This window comes from Panthera uncia (assembly GCF_023721935.1).
Source record: "Panthera uncia isolate 11264 chromosome B3 unlocalized genomic scaffold, Puncia_PCG_1.0 HiC_scaffold_1, whole genome shotgun sequence".
Classification (NCBI taxonomy): Eukaryota; Metazoa; Chordata; class Mammalia; order Carnivora; family Felidae; genus Panthera; species Panthera uncia.
In genome coordinates this window covers 27581853-27604396 of record NW_026057582.1, presented here as the reverse complement: position 1 = coordinate 27604396, position 22544 = coordinate 27581853, and the positions used below count along the sequence as shown (strand labels likewise).

Genomic DNA, 22544 nt, shown 5'->3' with positions numbered 1-22544 from the left:
CTCGGAGCCTGGAGCCTGTTTCCGATTCTGTGTCTCCCTCTCTCTCTCTGCCCCTCCCCCGTTCATGCTCTGTCTCTCTCTGTCCCAAAAATAAAAATAAAAAACGTTGAAAAAAAAAAAAAAAACGTTGAAAAAAAAAATTTAAAAATATATTGTTGTATGTGAGTTACCGGGATTGCCTATTTTCCAAGATAGTTTTCCTGACAATATCTCTCAATCCTAGCAATCAAGTTCTACTCTTAAAATCTGCTTTCCCTAAGTCCCCAGTGGGTCTGGCATCTGGAGTACACATCCTAGGACTGAATGTTGGAGGTAACTCAATCAATTTGCTGTGGAGTATGACGAAGGAGGACAGAGAGATGTAGGTAGGGAGGTAGAGAACTGGGATGGACAGGAGGGGGGAGCAGGTCCCGTGGAGGCAGAAACAAAGGCAGATCCCACATGCTGTCCCTTCCAAAACAAGCCAGTACTTCCCTAGACATCAAACCCGCTCCAACACCCAAGCTCCTCCCCAGGAGCCAAGAACAAAAACACATTTCGATGGATTCCTAAATGACATCTTAGAAATACTACGTGCTTCTAAGTTCTGGAAACATATTCTGCAAACAGCATAAGTCATGCACTCATCACTGGTCAAGCAGACCCATGCACGTGTGGGCTCAGCCCTAAGGGCGGTTCAACTTGAAGAAAGAAAGTCCACCTCATCCGCCGTGGCAGGAAGATGCTGCTCCACAGAGCTCTCTAAGTGGCAGACCCCAGACAACTGTTGTGGAATTTCTCAGCGGGAAAGAACCACATGTAGTTTAAGTCTCTCATAGACAAACTGAGACCCCAAGTCCCGGCTTTGGGGCTCCCACTGTATGCTGCAATCATAGCCAGGAGGATCTGTTCCTCTTCCCCCACAACAGGAAGAGCCATGGCCGGTCCTGTCACCAGATTAAATAAGGCGTTTATTTTAAAGAGCCTCAGTCTCTTCTTTCGTGGTCTGCTGACTTGTTTTTCCTAGTTCCTTCCCTGTGCAAAGCCAGAAGACAGTGCCAGCCATGGAAACTAAGGAATCCTCTAAGGGAAGCTGGTATTGATCCTTTTCTTACGGGTTGGGACCAGTGAGGAGGGTGTCACCTTTAACCAGCTCCTTCTCACAGATGCCTCCTCAGAGTCCTTCTCAGGGTGAGGGGGACCCAGAAGCCATGCTTTGTGCCCCTAGATCCCCTTCCCCCCCTTCACCAGGGCCTAGTGGGCAGGCTCAGTGGAATAGCAAAGCCACCAAAGCAGTGGTTCCACCAGTAGGTGCAAAGGGAGGCTTCCATGTAGACAAACAGTTCACCCACCACACACGTCCACGCCAGGCCCTGGGCCTGCCCACTGCTCTCTCACATCCCCTCAGGCTGTCCTTCCAGCCCCATCATGGGACACCTACTGTGTGCCAGGCGCAGTTCTGCACCAGCGAGGAGCCACGCACACCTGCAGGGGATGCCAGTCCTACCGCGGGGAAGTTCCGCTGCCGACGCTAAGGTGGAGGCTCAGGAAAGCGGTAGGGAAGTAGGTGACTTCTGGTGGATCCTGTGGGCATCTGCCAGGAGGAAAAGGGCAGGGCGGACATTCCAGGGAAAGGAAGCAACAACACACAAGGCACAGAGGAGCAAAAGTGCATTAAGCAGCAGAGCGAACACAACCGGCCGCGCTGGGAGGGCGGAGGGGATGGCAGGAGAAGAGGTGGAAGGGTGGACGAGGCCTCCAAAGTGGGCCTCGCACGCCATTCCGAGCTTTCTCCTGCAGGACCTGGCAGCTCTCAAAGGTTTTTAAGAGGGGGGACGTGTTCACAGCTGTGTTTCAGTAAAATAACCAGGTCCTTCAAGCCCGCTTTTCCATTTCGGTGTTGCTTGTAACACGATTTCATTTCATCGGGCCAAGAATGCACAAGTCAGTATCAACTCTAGTTCCTGCCAGAGTACTAGCCAGGAACACCCCAGCTTGTCCTTCCCAAGGGCCATCCTGACCCCACACTGGTGACCAAGACCCCCTTGGAATCGCCTCTAGTCCAGGTGTAAGAACCTAGCCCACGATACATCCAGCTTTGTGGAGGCAGCAGGCTCCCACTTCAAGGCACCAGGAAAGAGACTCTTAGAAGGCTGGCAGTCATCACAGCCTGAGCCCAGTAAGTTCAAAACTACATTTTTCTTGGGGCGCCTGGGTGGCGCAGTCGGTTAAGCGTCCGACTTCAGCCAGGTCACGATCTCGCGGTCTGTGAGTTCGAGCCCCGCGTCAGGCTCTGGGCTGATGGCTCGGAGCCTGGAGCCTGTTTCCGATTCTGTGTCTCCCTCTCTCTCTGCCCCTCCCCCGTTCATGCTCTGTCTCTCTCTGTCCCAAAAATAAATAAAAACGTTGAAAAAAAAAATTAAAAAAAAAAAACAAAAAAACCCCACAAAACTACATTTTTCTTTTTCTTTTTTTTTTTTTTAAATGTTGATTTATTTATTTTGAGAGACAGGGCAGGGAAGGGGCAGAGAGAGAGAGAGGGAGAGAGAATCCCAAGCAGGCTCTGCACTGTCAGTGCAGAGTCTGACATGGGGCTCAATCCCACCAACCGTGAGATCATAACCCGAGCCAAAATCAAGAGTCTGCTGCGGCAGCACACCCGTAATCAAACTCACTAGTTTGGATTTCTGCAGCAAAGCATATGTGTATTCATACTAAAAGGGATAAATAGGGGCGCCTGGGGGGCTCAGTCGGTTAAGTGTCCAACTTCGGCTCAGGTCATGATCTCACAGCTGGTGGGTTCAAGCCCCCCGTTGGGCTCTGTGCTGACAGCTCAGAGCCTGGAGCCTGCTTCGGATTCTGTGTCTCCCTCTCTCTCTGCCCCTCCCCCGCTCTTGCTCGCTCTCTCTCTCTCTCTCTCTCTCTCCTTCAAAAATCAATAAACATTAAAAAAAAAAAAAAAAAGTCGGGCGCTCAACTGACTGAGCCACCCCGGTGCCCCTTTTTCTTTTTAAAGGAAATTAATTCCTTCGTCTAAGGCTATTGGAACTGAATGATCAAGATTTCAGACAAGGTGCCCTTGCTTCAAAGAGCTACAACCAGAGGATTTGAGGATAAGAAGAGAGTCAGTGCTCCCCTAACCCAACACGCTCTCATTGTGTGGATGAGGAGACCCAGCAGCCCCCGGCACACGAAGCCCTCGCTCCTTTAGCTCTCTCTCTCTCTCTCTCAGGCAGGATCCTGGGTAGAATATTTTCAGAACTGGAGAGGTGCCCAGTCTTGTTGCTTTGGACAGCTTGGGCACCAGGGACCTCAGTCATTCCACAAACCAAGCCTGAAGCCAGAACTCCAACCTCCACTCTGAAAAGCAAGGTTGGACCTCCCAAATACCTCACGGCCCGGAGAGTCTTGCCCAAGCCCAGAGGAGAAACAGAATTCAAGCTGTAACTGCCTCTTAGCCAGCGAGAGCCAAGCCTTGGACTCTGTCCTCACAAGGCAGCGCTGAAGTTTTCCAAGTGGAATCAAATGTGCAGGGAGGACCCAGATGCTGGGATGACCTGTCTTTTCCACTGGAATCATTCAGACTCCAGAGGAGAAATCCCATCGCTAATGAAGTGCTTAGTTCTCCGGAGCATGTAAGAATCCTGCAGTTTAGCTGGAGGCCAAAAGAGTCAGAAAAATGTCAAGAAAGATTAAGATCAAGATGTAGATATTTTCAGTGGCCTAAGGGGGAGGCTCCGTCTCCTCCTCCCATGTCCACTCTCAGGGACCTGGCACTGTGAATCCTGGTGGGAGGCAGAGTTCCACCTGCTGCTAGGCAAGCTGGAACCTCAGGGCCTCATTCTTCAGTACCGCCCAGCAGTGAGAACATGGGCATGGGACCTGAGCTGGACAGCCAGATGCTCAGCCTGGGTTCTGCCAGTGGAGTGAGTGGCAAGGAGACTTCAGAACTCACTCCGGAGGGGGTGGCAGCATCCAGCTCAGCTGGCAGCAGTGATGCCTCCACTTTGGTGCCAGCCACCCAACTGCCCACAGGTCCCGACTGATTTCTGAGCCTTTGTTCTTCAGGCTTTCAGTGAGCCACCACGTATCCTTCCAGTTCATTCTTTTTCTCCTGAATGTAGCCGAGTCCTAAGACCTGGACCGCCCCACCATGTTCACAATGCTTCCTCTGGCCCCCCAAGATAACACCTACACTCAAGCTTCTGTCTTCTCCTCTGTGAAAAGAGTCTAACTTAAATCGCCACACATCCGAGAGGACTGCAGCCACCTAGTAGTCACAAATACGGACAAATGCCATAAATGCTGAATGTAACAGCCTCCCTGTCCCTGGTTCTACTGGCTTGGGGCATTAATATCAGAAATGAAAGGCGCTGACGCTCCCTTGGATGCCTCCCTATTTCCCTACCCAGGTGGATGTGGGGGCAGGAAACCTGGGTTCTAGAACTTGCAAGTGCCACTGCAACCCTGCGGCAGGTGACGCCCGCCCTGCCAATGTCACAGGGAGGTGAGACCAAATGAGAAGCCCCCATGGCACAGCTCCATTAGCCCCTAATTCCCAAGTCAATCATTCTTTTCAGTCTTCTCTTTCTTGATGCCAACAGTCGATGGATTTCAACTCAATCTAATAAATACTTATGGAGAACTTTCTATGTGCCACATGCCATACTAGGTGCACAAAATCATGGTCCCTGTTTTCATCAAATGCAAAGTTCCCTCTTCCCTCAGCTTCTATGACACCGTGCTCTCCTGGGGTTCTTCCTTCCTCACCACTGGTTCCTTCTCAGTCTCTACTGCTGATTCCTTTACACCGTGCCTCTTCAATGGTGATCCCCTCACCTCCTACTGTGTCTCTCCATGCTGCCATCGGCTTCCATGATGCCATCAGCTTCCCTATCTCCAAGCGCCTTCTATGTTCCGGGGATCCCCAAATGTCTGCTCCAGAAAGTCTGACAGACAGAGGGGTTGAAGGGAGGTAATCGGGTTTGGAACTTGTCTTGAAGTTGACACAGTAAGTCATCATTTTTACTTAAATGGTTTATTTGGGATGGCTTAGTTAGGATTCACAGAGGGCAACACCCTCCATCGCCATCACTGGGGGATCTCCTGCCCCAGACCCGTATGTCCAACTGCCCGCTAGACATCTCTCTCGGATGTCCCAGAGTACCTCCAACTCAACATGTCTGAAATTAGACTCATCGTCTCTCCCCAAAAATCTGTTCTTCTTCCTATGTCTCAAGTAGACACCTGAGCAAACACTTCAACTTCTCCCTTGCTCTATACATTTGATTGGTCCTCACGGCCTGTCCACCCAACTCCCTGATGCCTTCCTAATCCAGCCCCTCCCTCCTGCACCACTCTGGCTTAGATTCCTCCATCTTGCCCCAATGACTGCAGTGACCTCCTCTCTGGTCTCTTTGCTGCCCATCTTCCCCATCTCCAGTCATGCCTCCACATCACAGCTGAATGAATGATCTTTCAAAATGAAAATCTCTCTCTCTCTCTCACACACACACACACACACACACACACACACACACAGCCAGTCCTCTGTGGCTCCTACTGCCCTCACCTAAGGTCCAAACCTCTTAGCCGACACAAAAGGCTGGCACGTGACCCGGCCCCTGCCTGCCCCTTTCAACACCCTGTCCCACCAGTGCTCCATCACACCCTGCTGCTTGCAGTTCCCGAGGGGACCATGTCATGCCTCTGCTGCAGTTGCCTGAGCTGCTCCCCATGTCGAGTATGCCCTGAGTCTCTTTGCTACCTGGTGGACACCTACTCATTTCTTAGGACTCCGCTCACAATCAGGTCCTCCAGGAAGCTTCTCATTCATTAATTCCACAGCATTCACCAAGCACAGGTACCATGAGAGGCACCGGGGCCACCCTGGACCTTTCTTAACATTCCTCTCTCCTCTGGCCTGGCAGAAGTGACCAGCTCCTCCTCTAAGCCCAGCAGACCCCTGAGCACATTGACAGTGACAGCGTGTCACTAATTGCTCTGGCTTTTGCACATGTCTGTCTCCCTCACAAACCATGAACACCTTAAAGGGGGAGGCTGGATCTTCTTGATCTCTGTATGCCGAGTACCTAGCACAGAGCACACAGTAGGGATTCAATAAATGCATGTCGCACGAGTGAGTAAAAGAATCAAGAACGTGAGGTAGGGGCGCCTGCGTGGCTCGGTCTGTTAGCTGTCCAACTTCAGCTCAGGTCCCACGATCTCCCGGTTCGTGGGTTCGAGCCCCATGTTGGGCTCTGGGATGACAGCTCAGAGCCTGGAGCCTGTTTAAGATTCTGTCTCTGTCTCTCCCACTCGTGCCCCCCCCCCCACCACAAAAATAAAAATAAAAAAAAAAAAGGAACGTGAGGGAAAGTACCCTGTAAACCACGCTGGGCACGGTTACCTCTGCTACTGCTCTGGCCGGTTTTCTTCTTCTCTGTCACTGGACAAGTCAGATCCTAAATGCCAGCTGGGTGGTTCAGCACAACCTCCCTGGAGAGATGGTGGAGGAAATGCTGAGCCTTTCACCATGTCTAGTGCAAGTGGAAGTGGGGTTGGGAGTGGCTGTTGACTCCTAAGTTGTCACAGAACACCTGCTATTGGCAAGCCACAGAGGAAGTGGACATGGGCTCGTGTGGAATGTCCCTTGCAGGCCCCTTACGATGGCCTGTGATAGGCAGACTGGGGAGGGGACAGAAGAGAGTGGATAGAGAGGACTAGAGGGCTAGTGTCTTAGGCCAGAGAAAAGTGCATTCCTGGGCCTTCCCCTGGGTCCCTCATGGGATCTTAGGAACTGGGATCTTAGGAACTGAGAGAATTCCTCCATTTCTGTAGTGTTAACTCAACCCACTTTCTGCACTTTGAAAATACTAAGTAATCTTATTGACCAAATGAGTCTGGTTAGGAGTTTTTAGGGACTCAACAGGTTGATGGCCATGAAGATCAATTAAGATTATAATAACATAATATAATGGCAAGAAGTCTATTCAAAAAACATCCCACTCTCTTCCAAAAGACCTCCCGTCTCCCACTGCTTATTGTTGTTTGTAAGTTTCTTCTTTTTATATCTTTGCGTACTGCCGTAAGGAAACTGAAGAGATGGGAGTCCTTGGCTTACAAAGAGACTTGCTGGAACTAATGATTATGATGATCCATGCAGGATGGCAAAAGGAAATAGAATAATATGGGGTTTGTGCCCTGACCCTTCCATTCAGCAGCTGTGTGACCTTAGAGAAGCCATGTATCCTCTCTGAATCTTAGTTAAAAATGAGAGAGTTATTATAGGTGCCCTTCCTAGCTTTACATTCTTTTTTTTTTTTTAATTTTTTTTTAACGCTTATTTATTTTTGAGACAGAGAGAGACAGAGCATGAACGGGGGAGGGGCAGAGAGAGAGGGAGACACAGAATCAGAAGCAGGCTCCAGGCTCTGAGCCATCAGCCCAGAGCCCGACGCGGGGCTTGAACTCACGGACCGCGAGCTCGTGACCTGAGCTGAAGTCGGACGCTTAACCGACTGAGCCACCCAGGCGCCCCAACATTCTTAACCTCAGGATTCTCTGAGATGCTGTTACTGCAGTTACTATGAAACAGGGACTGGATGAAAACAGTCCCTGAAGTCCTAGTCAGCTCTAAAAGTTGACTGTTTAGTGAAACAGCAGATTCTAGAAATTATTGGTTTATTAAATGTGGTTTACACATATCTTTTCAGAAATAGTTTTCTTTGTAAATTCTAGTTTCACCCATGTATGTTCTTCAAAACTTTCAATTAAAAGTCCATTCGTTATTAACTGCAATATTATGTGTAGTTGCAAAAGACTGGAAGCAGCCCAAATGCTCTCCAGTAGGAGACTACTTAATTAAATGAGGGTATTGTCCTACAGTGGAGTACTAGCCATTGGAAAAAATGAGGCAGCTCTACGTGCGTTGTTGTAGAATAATCTCAAAGACACATTGAGTGAAAAACAGAATGCAGAACCCTGTGTATAGTATGCCAGAACTTGTTTATATATTCATACTTTCCTTAATCTGCAGAGGCTACATCTGGAAGCACGGCTGAAAAATGACAAACTGTTGCTGCCTAAGACAGGGACACTGAAGGATTGAAAAAATGGGAACATTAGAGACTGGGAAATTTATCTTTTCAAAGTTTCATGTTATCAAATTTATCAATATTTTCTTATGGCTTCTGCTTTGTATCTTTCTTAAGAAGGGCTTCCTTCCCTCAAGGTTAAAATAGATATTTATTTCTCTAATTCTATTGCATTTGTATATGTGGGCATAATATGTATAACAATCTCTTTTCTATGTTGAAATGACTTTTGAGACTAACTTTATGCTATACAACATCTCTTTTGAATTTTCAACCATATTTATACCTTTTTAAATAGAAAGTCGGGATGGGAGTGAGAATCTACCATATTTCATTTTTATAGAAAACAAAAATTTTAAGGAATCTATTTTATAGAGTACATCTTATGGTTTGTGAATTGTAGCTCAATTCAAAAAGAAGGCATCTAGCTTATATGGCAAGGTTGAGGTTAACAGCATGAGAACTGGGTGGAGACAGAATCCTCCCAGTCAAGGCCAATATTAGGGTTTAGCCAGGATCTCCCAGAGACTCAGTTTTATAGTTTAGCCTAGTTTTATAGGTTCAATGCCTCTTTGTGCACAACAGACCTGCAGCTAACCGGGAAGCATCTCTCTGTCTTCCTCAAAAGTCTTGCCTGAGAGTTGGCCCCTCCTCCTTCTAACAGTTTGGTTCTCTTGGAAGGACAGGCCACCCAGATGACAAATGCTCTTCCCTAAGAGCTGCCGTTCAGGCATAGGACACTGTGGGGCAGGCAGGTCAACGGGGCTCAAATCAGGACAAGGAGGAGCCGGTGTGGAAGCTGGACAGATACCATCTGGCGCCCATGGGGAAGAGGTACTGGAAATGGAACAGAACAATGAAGTGCAAAGCCAGGAGGCGCCAGAGAGGCTAACGGGCAAGAGGAGGCAAGGCTGGAGAAATGTTTAGAATACAGACCAGGAACTTGGTCCTTGGTGCTTGGCGCGGCTGTGTGTGTCTACACACAAACGGACAATATTTGATAGCCGTTGCCATTTTATCCTCATCACCAAATATTTACTGGGACTTGCTGTGAGTAGAGCACCAGGCCTGAAGATACAAATAGATTTAAAACAGCGACTTCCAGTTTAGTTAAGAAGGGATAAAAGTGATCCACACAAAGGCACATTGAAGGAGCTGAATGAAGGGTATGAGTGAAGGCCAAAGGAAATGTTAAAAATCCTTTAGGCCAGGTTTCAAGGTCTTCTTCAGCCCAGTGGATGTTACTGGAGTCCCTGGGGGATGCCCCGCAGGATGGGACAGGGGAAGTTCTTGAAGAGGGAAACATGAACAGGGCTAGAGGGAAAGCAGGAACCTCTGTTCTGTTCTGCTTCTCTGTTCTGAGCCAAGCAGAACAGAAGAAAAAGGCATTCCAGGCTTCCAGGGAAGCATGAGAGGTAGGAATGCTTGCCACCAGCAGTTTGGACAAACACACAGAGTGGGTCACTGGGTCAGAGCAGAGGGTTAGGGCAGGAGATCAGCAGAGGCCAGACCCCTGTGTGGAAGGCCCTGACTGCCAGCCTAGAAGTTTGATCCTTACCATGCAGACAGTGGGGAGCCATTGAAGGCTGCTGAGCAAGAGGGTGACTCTTGCAACCAGGCATCTTAAGTGACATTACAGAGAGCCTTTTATCCGAGGCTTATGCAAAGCCTTGTGTATATTTCAAGGAGCACTTGGTGCAGAAAGTCAGAAAGTCGTAAAGCAAGGCCCTGTGTCACGGAGATGAGGAAAAAAAAAGGTTTAAGGGTCTTACAAAGAGATGCTTCACTGAGTGCGAGAAATGAAGGGGGGAACATTTTAAAGAAGGAAACAAATTTGCAGGACAGAACTGCCAGGCATCTGGAAAACTGTAGCACTTTCTTCAGAGTCGGGCATGCCCTCTTTTAGCTGGGGGTGTTCTGCCTCCTTTTTTGGAGGTTAGTTGTGGTGTCAAAACACTGGGTTGTGGTGTAGGGAGTGAGGCAGCTGGGAGGAGGCAGATGAACAGAAATATATATATATATATATCAGGCCTGGAGAGCATAAAAGGCCTTCATTCTGAGCCCAGCTTCTTGCAAGGGACTTCATCGGCCTCTCTCAGTGGCACTTGGGGGTTTTCGCCAGAGTTGCTGAGCTTGCTAATTACCTCCAACAGTTTCTCCTCTTGAAACAAAATGATTTTTAAAATCTGTTGGTTCCGATGCAGAGCTTTTTCAATATTGTTCCTCGTCGTGCATAGTGAGGCGGCAGGGCTGCTCAGGGGCCGTGAACTGGGCAGCAACTTTAGGCCATAAATCAGCATTTACATAAGGTGGGAGAGGAAGTCGGGATTATGTTTCCGGTCCTACCCTGGGCCATGTACAACTCCAGGCAAGCCAGGAGAAGGGCCTGAGTTAGGCACAAAAATCAGCCAGGTTGAGCTGAAGATGTGGGCAGGCAACTAACGCCTGGTGGGGCCACAACTCCAGGAAATCCGCTTCCTTCTTCCTCTGGCCTTTGCAAGGGGTCCCTCTCCTCTGTTCTCCTGCCCACACTCCTAAGGTCCTTCGGGCACCTTCAGTCTCTGCAGGTTCTAAATTAACACTAAGTACTGCAACTCAAAACTGTCTTTTCTTTGGGGTCAGAAGGGAATGCTCCCCTCCTCTGCACCTCAGGGCTAGTGCTGGGCACCAGTAGGTCCTTACTAAAGCAACCGCATCGGGTGATGCAGCTTAACCAGAACCCTGACAGTCAAGTTCAGTAAAAACACAAATGTACCCAGAACAGAAGGTTGTGCAACTCAGGAACTCCTACCATGGTGGTGTTTTTGCGCTAAACCTCATTCCCCTGTGGCAATTGTGCTTGTACGTCCCAGACTTTCTAGAAACGTCCTGATTTCATATGTTTTTCCTCGAGTCTCTGGAAGCACATAGGTGTCTGCCAGGGACTGTGCCCTAATGTTTTGGTTTGACAACTTGACACTGTGCCCATGACACACAGCTGGCATGAGGCTGCAAAACAGCATTTTTTCCTTCAGGTGAAACTCAGTTACTGGGTTGGGGAGAAGGCCAGGCATGGGGAAGCTGCAGTGTGCCCGCGCTATCAGTACCTGGCGCTCTGAGCGGAGAGGCAGCCCCAGCACTGCGGTGGGACGGTGCCACAGGGTCACACAGCACCCCCCGTGGTGCAGGGCTGAGAGGTGCCCCGTGACAGTCCTCCACCTAGGCCATGGGGAGAGTGGGTTAAGATACGGGGTGGGAGGGGCGCCTGGGTGGCTCAGTCGGTTGAGCGTCCAACTTCAGCTCAGGTCATGATCTCGCGGTCCATGAGTTCAAGCCCCGCATCGGGCTCTGTGCTGACAGCTCGGAGCCTGGAGCCTGCTTCGGATTCTGTATCTCCCGCTCTCTGCCCCTCCCCCGCTCATGCTGTGTCTCTCTGTCAAAAATAAATAAACTTAAAAAAAAAAAAAAAGATACGGGGTAGGAGCAGAATGGCCCTGGTTGTATCCTGTACAAGCTTTTTGACTGTTTTTTACATCCCTCTTACTACAGTTAGCCACATCTGAGGCCCTCAAGGAGAACCTGTTTGCCTTCTTTCCACACTTGCAGGCCTGGCTCCCTTCCTGCAGCGCAGAAGCTCAGGAGGTATGAGGACCCCCATCCTGCTCTGCGGCTGCAGACCGGGCTCAGGAAATGGGCCAGGGGGCTCTTCTGGAGAAAATGTCCTTGAGGCACCCCCCCTGCGGGTGCCGCCCCACCCACCCCAGACACCATCACAGACACACAGTCTCAAAGCCCCAGCACTTTTCCCTTTGCCCAGAAGACAATAAAGGAATTAGGACCCACCTACTAAGTTTCTGCAGCTGACGCTTCAAGGCTCAAAGTCGAGCTCGCCAGCTCAGTCACACATGTCTGACGTGTCCTCTTTGCAACCAGGCCCCACTCCAAAGCGACCGTGCAATTTTGCTAATTCAAACTGCTTTCCCGTTTAGGGAGGCTGATAGCCATCTCCCATCTCCTTTTCCTGCTGACGTCATCCCACATTTTCTACAGACACAAATAAGGGCACAGTTCCCGGGATAGTTTTCAGGCTGCCTAAGGTGGAAGTGGAGGGGTCTGCCCTCCTGGGTCCCCTTCACTTCTCCGGTGTTTGGCAAGTTGTCGGAGGTTAAGGGAGAGGCAAGGAAATAAATCACCTAGCTAAGGCTAAAGGCCAAAAAAGAACTTGGTGACTGCAGATCAAGCCCAGATCTGTCCTGGGCATTTGCAATGCAAATCTGCGTTTTGTTCCCTGCCACCAAGGTCTTGCACAATAGCCTGTGTATAAACATCCACGCCAACAATGCCTGACTGTGCAATCACGCCGTAATTACAGGCCGGCAGGAAGCTGCTGCTAGGAACTGCACCATTCACCCTCTAGACATCCCATGTCGGAGTCCCCACGGCACCGACGTACATTCCGGCACACCAACGCCGTCCCGCCGCTGCCCCGGCCGGGCCGCCGCTGCTACAGTCGCAGTCTCCAAGCCAGGGAGCCTGGCCGCCACCCGCCCGCCCGGCCGGCCTGCCAGCCCTGAGTTACTTTGCAGGGATGTCATAAACTTCTCAGCTGTTCTTTAAAAAGCCCTGCGCCACGAGGCTACCGAGGGCGGCGGGAACCACCAGTAAGGTTCACAAGCACAATCCTGCAGCCCTAGCAGTTTTAGAAAACAGAAGAGAGCTGAGATGCCACAGAGTCCACTGGAAGCGGGTTTCGGAGTTTTATATAGAAAACATTCACATATGTACGTGGGCGTGCTGACAGTTTTTATGGCTAAATTGCAAAGTGTTAGGCCTTAGGGATTACTGTCAGGTTCGGGACGAGGTGTGGGAGGAGAAAGAATGGGGGAGTCAGGAGCGATTTGTTGAAAGGGGGCTTGGGGGCAATTCTGGTTTTGCTTTTTTGGAAAGGAGCAGGGTTGTTTTCCCAAAAGTCCGAGTTGCTCTGCTCTTCGTCACTGGAGGGCCGAGCAAAAGAAAAGTGGGGGGAAAGTTTCTTTAACTTCCTTCCTGCAACCTCACCGAAGGCTGCGAAGAGGAAGAACACGTCCCCCTGGGAAGCACCGGGCAGGGCTGGGGGACGGCTGCGCCCAGCCTCTGGGGGTGCGGGACGCTGGGCGGACGACTAGCCCCGCACGCAGGCCGCGGGCAGCCCCTCCCCGCACCCCTCCTTTAGCACACGGGCCGCCCGGTTGCAGCCCCGGCTGTTTCAACTCCCGCGGGAAACCGGCCACAACAGGGGCGCAGCCTGGGGCCTCCGACCCCGGCCACGGAGCGCCCGCCCTCCCCTCTCCCCTCCCCCCTCCCCCCTGCAGCGCCGCCCGCACCCCAGCGCCCAGCGCGGCGGGCCCAACCCGGCCCCCCACATCCCCGCCCGCAGGGCCAAGCCCCGACCCCACGCGTTTCAGAGCCCCACGCCGGCGCCCCGGCGGCAGAGGGGGCGCCCGGCCCGCGGCTCACCTGCACGCTCGATCCCGGGGCCGCTCGGAGGGGCGCGGGGCGCTGGGCGCAGGCGAGCGCGGCCCGCAGACTCAAACTTTGTTGCTCTCGGGACGGCGCAGTCGTCACTTCCTCGCGGAGCGGGCGGCGCGGCCCGGGCTGTGACCCAGCAGCTCGCGCGGTGGCGCGCCGGGCCCTGCAGCCGCCCGCCCGCTCGCGCCCCCGGCTCTTGCGCGCCCCGGTTGCCCGGGCGCCGACTCCCCAGCTCGGCTCGCCCACGGCTGCCAGGGCCCCGCGGCCAGTCGTCCGCCGAGCCTGCACCCCTGCGGGTCGTTTCCGCGCCGAAGAACTGCGACCGAACCTGTGTTCTCAGGCTGGGTCTGGAAGGTGGCGTTGGGTTCAGGGACCCCGGCGAGCTGGGGTTCCAGGGGAAACACACCCACCGCACAAACAAAAGGGGGGAGGAGGAGGAAGGGAAAGTTTTTCAGTTTCACGTTGAGGCTAGAAGGTGCTGTCAGAAAGCAGAATGCTCTTGTGTTTTGCCAAATAACGCCTAAGCTGGGCCTTCAAACGCGGGTTTCCTCGCCCCACATTCCCTCCAAAGGTCTGCACGCTCGTCCTTCGACATTTCCACTCGTTGTAGGCGCGCAGGACGGCTACCATATCTCACACCTCAGGGGGCTATTTCGGCGTCCAAGTAGGGGCTGCAAAATGGTTTCTGTTCTAATCCTCCCCCGCGATTTCCACCTCTTCCTTTACCCTCAACTCACAGATCTCTTTGAGGCCTGATGCATTCCGCGTTTCATCACGGGCCAAAAGTGACTTAGAGGGTAGGGTGGAGTCCCGAGAAGAGGAGCATCAGGCAAGTCATTTTAAATTTATCGTTCCCCCAAATAAGTTCGCTCGCCGTATTAAAAACTGCAACAAAAAGCCACCTTTTTTGGTTTCTGATAAATAGCAACAAAGTAGTCAAACAGCAATCTTTAGGGAAGAGTTCTCTCCAGCTTTGCTGGAGAGAAAACCGGGTTAGCCTTTGCTATGGTTAAAAAAAAAAAAAAAAAAAGCAGACATTTGAAACTGCAGTGGAGGGCTTTCATAACAGAAACATTAGCTTCATTGTAGCTTGTTGCGGAAAACAGGGAGCTTTTTAAAGGTAGTTCAAAAGCATCGGTTGGGGCTCAACAATTTTCCCTTTTTCCCCAAATGCTGCTTCTACTAGCACGTTGGCCAGATCCTAGAATCTCCCATACTAATGCTTCATCTTTTTACTAAAGCACAGGAAACCCTAGAGTAAAGGCTTTGTCCGGAAAGATGGATGTGAAACTGATGGAAAGTGACATCTGGGAAATGATCCCCAGTTCTGCCTTCATATCTAATGGGAAGCCACAAATGCAGAATCATCCTCCCAAGACTGGGAGTATGCAGATGAGGCTCTCCTAGCAACGTGAAATCCCCCACACTTCAGCCCTTATGTGCTAGTTCTGACTTCTACCCAGACATTATTAATGGCACATTATAAATACAAAATGTACCACGTATGAAAAATAGTGTCGCTTTGAGAAATACACATGCATTGTTAGACTCTTAATAATGACAATTTTCTGAAATTTTTACTGCATCATACTATTGTGGGGGGATGGTGGAGGGATTGCCCACTTCTGTTTGGGGATAGGTAGAAGTAATTCCTTAGTGTATTCTCCTTATGGCAAGCAATGATATAATCAAGGGGAGTAGAGCGAATATGTCACCCAGACTTCTAAAAACAACCATGTGATACTCTGTATTTGCTAGGACAAGAGCAGAGTATTTCTTTGTTCGGGGTTGTGATTCTGAATTCTCAGTCACAATTTCATGAATATTCAGGATTTCTGCATGCCCAGGAATAATTAGCAGATGGTGTAAATGTGTGAAGGCCTGACACTTATATATGCCCACACATGCATTGCTTTTCCTCTGTAGAGTGGCATTTGCTGTAGGACCACGGCGTGGAAGCTGTGGTAGGTGGTCTCCAAGACAGTCCCCTGCTAGTGATCCCTGGCCTCCTGGTATTCACACCCTTGTGTAATCCCCTCGCCTTGGGTGTGAGCTGGACTAACTGATTCGATTCCGACAAATAATATATGGCAAAAATCACGTGATGTCTCTGCTGAGATTAGGTTATAAAAAAAACTGGCTTCCATTTTAGGTGCCCTCTTTCTCTCTCGCTCTCTCTTGGATCACTCACTGTAAGGAAGCTAGTAGCTGCCATGTCCGAAGGCCGCCCTGTGAAGAGGAACTGAGGCCTGCCAACAACCACATAAGTTAGCTTGGGATACTTCCCCCGTCGTCTATGTTAATCGAGCCTTCAGATGAGACCTTCAACCCCAGCCGGCAGCTGCCTCAACGAGAGCCCTTGAGGAAGAAGCATCCAGCTAAGCTGCCTCGATTCCTGACCCACAGAAACTGTAAAGTAATACATGTTTGTGGTCTTATTGAAAACTAAAAAAAAAAAAATTTTTTTTAATTTTTATTGTTTATTTTTTAAAAGAGAGAGACAGAGAGACAGAGCACGACTGGGCGGGGGGAGGCAGAGAGAGAGAGGGAGACACAGAATCTGAAGCAGGCTCCAGGTTCCAGGTTGTCAGCCCAGAGCCCAACATGGGACTAGAGCTCACAAACTGTGAAATCATGCCCTGAGCCAAAGTCAGACGCTTAACCGACTGAGCCACCCAGGCACTCCTGAATGTTTATTATCTTAAGCTGCTGTGTTTTGTAGTAATTTGCTACACAGCCATAGGTAACTAATTCACAGAACAAAAAAGAAGTCAGTGTGGGCCCAATGACAACCCTGCCCAGCTTCCTGGTCCCTCACCTGGAAAGCAGAACATGGAGGAAGGGGCAGACCTAAGGGTAACACATGAGTCCTAAGAACAGACAGCCCAGCCTTCACCTCTTTGCAGAGCAAGGGTCACCCTTGAATTTAAACAAGATCAGGGGGTGTGGGCTGCTGCTGCTGAGTCCCAGGCAGCCCTGGTGTTGGGCGTCACCATCCTGATAGTACATGCAGATATTCTTTGTTGCACAAGAATCGACATCTGTCCAGGTGTCCTATTCCTCTTCCTCAGAGCATCTATCCTGGTCCTGAGGCCTCAGCACACGCAGGGGCGGTGGGGTCCAACCGCGGTCCTAGAAGAAGAGGTGGAAAGAAGGGCTTTCGAGCCTGACAGCCGGAAGAGGCAAGTGATTTCAGTGCAGGTCTAAAACTAGAAAGAAAGGCTTGTGGTCCTGCTGCTGAAGAGCAAGTCGTGGACAATCCCCGATAAGAATCACCTCCACACTGCTTCCAGGGCTACAAAGAACATTCTGTCCACGTGATGGTATCTCTCTCTCTCAACATCATTTCCTCTCTGACTGGAGCAAATTATTTACTTTGAAAACACAAAACAAAGTTTTATGAAGCGGGAGAGATGTTACACTCCTGCATCCCTAACTAGGGCAGGCGTCTACTTGTGGTTGCCCCCCCCGCCCCCGCCTCAGCCAGTCACGTACAAGCTGGCGATTGTAGAGCCCATTTCTGTTTTCTCTCCAGAGACACTCGGCTCTGATTTTTCTCACGTGCAGTGGCCACAGCTGCTGTGTTGCCATGCCGTCATCCGGTTGCTATGACTTGTGAGGTTGTGGATGTGCCAGAACGTGAATCTATTAATTTAACAGGAACCAGGCTCAGCACATATATTCCTTGTTAGGTCATTTGCTTTGCTACCTAAACCACATCCAATGTGTTCAGCAACGGGAACATTTCCTAGAGCCTGGCTTTGCAAAAACGCCAAGTGCCCTGGATTTTTGAGTCTGCAGCAGTCAGTTTTACGGCATTAAATTACTGTGGAGGAGAACACAAAGGCATTCTGGCCCCGGGATGCCAACAGGTCAGCTTCAGAGAAAAATCAAAGGAGGGGAAATAAAGTCTCTGGTCTTCATTCTTTGCCCACCGAGGTCCATTCCGCGGGAGGTATATGAACTAACTTCCACAGGGATCCCACCCTGAGCCCAGGTCTCTCACTGACAAGGTCCAAGCTCTCCAACCCCAGAACTAGGGGACGTGTGCCATGAAAAGAGAAACCACTGGCCTTTTTTCCTTCACTCCTTCGATGAACACTTCCTGGATGTCTGCTGGTAGTCGTGCTAGGAATGCGGAGATGAAAGGGACAAAGTCTCTCCCTAGTGGGAGAGAAAGACATGTAAATTACAGTGTGACATGAGAAGCTTCACACAGGGCACCATGAGATCCCAGAGAAGGAAGCAAGTAAGTCTGCCTGGGGACAGGAATGATGGGCTGCCACCAGTGTCCTTCCTTTTCTGAAAAAAAAGACTACGTTGAAAATGATCAGATGCATTGTACTAAGTAATAAGTGTTGTTTGTGTAGCTTTTGGTTTGGTTGTTTGTAATATATATGTACATATTTGTCTGGGTCACAGTGTAAAACATATTCCCTATATACAGGCAAAGAAGCGTGAAAGTTCTAGGTTTAGAGAGTAATAAATACCCCTGTACACAGGGGACTTGTGACGGGCTTGGCCTCAAAGTGTTGTCCCGTTGTGTAGTTGAAGGAACTAGCCGTGACTTAATCCTTCCAAATTCTCCTCCCTTAGTGAATCAAAGCCAAGCCTGAAGGACCAGCTCCCAGACCCCTTCCCCCCCAGGACCATTAAGCCAGCTCTAAGGCAGTGAGAGAGTACCCACCCCCTTTCCATCGGGCCAGATGGTAGGAAGGAGAAAGAGAAGAGAGAGGAAGGTCAGAAACGCATCATGCTTTTCCTCCTCTTCAGGTCTTAGAGGAAAGCAGGATAGGTGCATTACCTAATGAGTATTACTGTAAGCACAAGAGGGGCTTTTACCCCGCTTCCCACTGGGCTTCTGAGAGGAATCTGCCCCACACGGGGCTTTATACTAAACTAGGGGCAGTTATGTCAAAGTGACCCTGGTGATCAAGCCTAAGTCAGCAGAGAGGCTCTGAGGCTCAGCATTCCTGAGTCCCCATTCCCCATGGCATGGATGTCACATCGTGAGCAAACAGCCTGCTGTGTGACTGCCCCGGTGGGGCAAGACTACCTGTGGCAAAGCTCGGGGGAGGATCATGGGTCTGCACCACTGAGAACAGAGGGAAATGAGCAGCAAGTTGCAAAGGGGAGAAGCCAGTGCTGGGGGTGTTGCTGTAGACCACAAGGCCACCTACCAGAGCTGGTGGCAGCAGAGGCCTGGGGACAGGTGGAAACCAAGAGGACAAGGCAGCTTGGCATGGTGGTCAGGAACAAGGGTTCTGGACTGCACAGACACTGCCTGGCTTCAAGTCCCACTTCTGCCACATACTAGCTGCGTGACCTTGGACAAGTAATTTAGCCTTTCTTTCTTTCTTCTTTTTCTTTCTTTTTCTTTTTTTTTTTTTCTGTTTATTTACTTATTTTGAGAGGTAGAGAGAGCTGGGGAGGGGCAGGGAGAGAGAGAGAGATAGAATCCCAAGCAGGTTCCACACTGTCAGAGCAGAGCCTGACACGGGGCTCAACTTCACAAACCGTGAGATCATGACCTGAGCCAGAATCAAGAGTCAGATGCTTAATGGGCTGAGCTACCCAGGAGCCCCTACTTAGCTTTCCTATGCCTCAGTTTCCTTATCTGTAAAATGAGGATGACATAACAACTTTACCCACTTGATAGGTTTGTTGTAAGAATTAAATTAGTTTGTAAAGCTCTGATATATGTGTTAAGTGTCAGTTAAATAACTAAATCATTCACCAACAAAAAGGATTCTGTATGGATATCACAGGTCTCCGAGACCTCTAAACAGGACACTCCGTTATAAATTCCCCCAACCATCAGCTCATGGAGAGAATCAAATCAGCTATACAACGTTCATTTAAGATGAAAAGGTTTGACCCCTCTATACAGGCCAGCTGGGAAGATAGACACTGAGCAAACCTTTTCATTTCCTCACCACTGATTGTCCAGATGTAATTCAGCAGGGGACTTGGTAGGCAGAATAATAGTTGTCCCCAAAATGTCCCTGTCCAAATCCTAAGAACCTGTGAGTATATTAGGTTACATGACAAAGAGGAATTGAGGTTGAAATAGAATTAAGGTTACTAATTGGCTGATCTGAAAATAAGGAGATTATCCTGGATTGTCAGGATGGGCCAATGTAATCACAAGGATCCTTAGAAGTGGAAGAAGAGGAAGACAGAAGAGAATCAGTCAGAGGAAGATGTGACTATGACTATGGCCAGAGATGCAACATTGCTGGCTTTGACGATGGAGAAAAGGGGTCATGAGCCAATAAATGTGGGTGGTTCTGGAAGCTGGAAAAGGCAAGGAAACAGATTCTCTCCTAGAGGCTCAAGAGAGGAATGCAGCCATACTGACACCTTCATTTCAGCCTGTGTTGTCTGAAGCCACCAATTTCGTGGTAATTTGTTACAAGAGACATAGAAAACTAATGAGGTGGCATTTTCCAAATGCGGTGTTTTCTGGGAAGTAACTTTGCATCCTGTACTAGATGCATGTGCTACATTGTGTATCAGGAGTTTCAGTTTTCAGATTACAATTTGAAAAGGAAGGCTGGCTGGCTGGGGCTAGGCAAAGTCCCATGATAAGTAACAGGCCACTAGATACTCAAAGACAGTACCTTCAAAGTTCAATCTGTATGCAGTCCTCTCGCTTAGTGATGAACTCTAATTCACAAACCATTCCTCAGAACTCTTCTCAAGACTTAATAACTGTTGATGCTAACAGGCCACAATGTGGAGGCCAAACAGAAAAGTGGTTAACAAAAGTAAACCGGAGTTGATTGTCAAAAGCTGCTGTGGAAATTCTGTGCGTTTGATGACCACAGTTCCCCAGCAAGGCTATACCACCACCCAGAGTTTGTAAATGAATCTTTCTTTTCACAAGGAAGAGAAAAACACAAACCCAAGAGTCAAGGCAATGTGCACAGCATTCCTGGGATCCAGGTTGGCCAGCAAGGTCAGAGTTCAATCACCCCGCACAGAGTTCAATCACCCCGCACACCCCGCACCCCTTCACCTGTTTGAGACAGGTGACTATTTATTGGCGTGCACAGCTCAAAGGTTGAGCTCACTGCATAGTGGGGAGGAAGTCCTTACACAATCGTCTGCCAGTAATATATATTGGCCCTTGGGACATCAGTCCTAGCACTAACATGGGTGGTGTCATTTGAGTTCTCAGGCCAAGAAGTTGCTAGACATTTATGACATTGCTTTGGGACTCATGACTTCTTATGAGAAGAAGGAAGTCCTCCTCTCCTGGGTGAAGTAATATCTAGGGATAACAACAAGAGACCATATACTGTGGCAGTATATCAAGTCCATAGGGAGCTACAGCTCTGTGAGGATCTTCACAAACTAAAATTCTTCACAGCAGCTCCAAGGAATTGTGTAAAGTTGTAGTTTGTGGATTGCTTGAACAGTGCAGAAAACCCCATGGACTCTCCAATTTATCCCCTTCTACTTCCTAATTCTAAACAGAGTTCCCTAATGAAGTGGAAGGACCACTTTGCATGGCCAGCTCTAAATTATATTTATATCGCATTTATATTTAAAGCAGCCCATCACCTCAGCTGGATCATCTGTGGTCCCTCTAGCACATTCTTTTAGAATCACTCTCCAAGGCTAACCCACTTGAATGGCCTTTGCCCTTATTGGGCAGTGTTGGGCTTTGCTTGGTTTCTTGACATAATTTTTGCCCTTTGCCCCTAGTTAGAGGATGTTGTCACTGACTCACCTGCCAGGCTCTCTCTCACTGCCTGGTTCCGGTTGATTGGTTAACTCCCATCTGATAGGGTTGCAAAGAGCCTGAGGACCAGTGGAATGCCACAGAATCCCTCTGTGGACCTTATCCCAGGTCCTGATGTGGTTCTGACAATGACTATGAGCTCCTGTCCTGAGCTGCATTGTCCTTCCTTTACCCTAGGAATTCATCCTCCTCTAGGCAGAGGAAAAAAAAAAAAAAAAACAAAAAAAAAAACAAAAAAACAAGCCGACTTGAGGCCTGTCAGTCAGAGGCCTGGAACTCTGGGTCTTGGCTATAGATACAAAATACCTGCCTCAGATATGGAGCACACATGACAAATAAAGCCTGACTTTGTGACCCATCTAGTCCTGGTTTCAAATGAGAGGCTAGACCGAGTCAGGGGTCTCACTGACTGCATCACAGTGGCAAGCAAACCTTACCACATTTACTAGGTATAGTAAATATCCGTAGGTATAGACGGATAGGATACAAGAAATCGGCGCACGTCCCCCACGCAACTGCAGTGTGGCCACCATGGGTTTGCCCAGCATACACGATCTCCTGGAAGCAAATAATGTTTGGAAGGATGCACCCTTCTCTCTTCTGTGGAGTTTTGGAGCTTCTAGAGATTTCTAACAGCTATGCAAAGAAATGATTGGAATTGTGTAAACCCTGTCAAGGCAGTGAGTTGAAAGCTATACTCGTCAAAACAGGAAACGTGCCAAACACCACAAATAGGCCTCCGGGTGCCCTTGCCATAACTGACACCAGTAAAGAATCGATGTAAAAAGGACGGGATTGATTTGCCCCTGCTTCCATTTCCATCTTCCCCATCTTTTGTCTTCTGATGTAGCTGGAGGACTGTGAACTCATAATTCTCCATGGGTCTATCACATTTCTGCATGCCTTGTGAGCAGAGTCATTGAATGCTCTTTGTTTCAGACTATCTTTTGAAGATGGTATCTTTCTCAGATACTGTCCATTATTTAAGATCTGGCTGCCTAGGCTTCTGGGTCCCTCTCTTGCAATGGGCCGCACCGTGTGTACAGGCATTAATAATTGGCCCTCTTTGCATTGCCTTTGGGAATTGGGAATCAGGAAACCAGTACAACGAAATGCCAATACTCTTGCTGTTACTATTGCTGTGAGTAAAGAAGTCCTTTGTTTCTGACCCGGAAGCTTCCATGAAACTGTGGCAGGCTACCTTGTTAGCTTGCAAGTCGGGCTAAGTTTTA

General features: G+C 49.5%; 1 protein-coding gene across 1 annotated transcript in view; it reads right to left on the bottom strand.

Moving 5' to 3' along the window:
• MIDEAS (mitotic deacetylase associated SANT domain protein) overlaps window positions 1-13627 on the bottom strand; it is a 65916-nt gene extending 52289 nt beyond the window's left edge. Inside the window, exon 1 of the mRNA XM_049611379.1 lies at window positions 13551-13627. The gene's annotated coding sequence lies outside the window, so the exon portion shown is untranslated. The remainder of the gene's footprint in view (window positions 1-13550) is intronic.
• Window positions 13628-22544: the final 8917 nt, after the last annotated feature.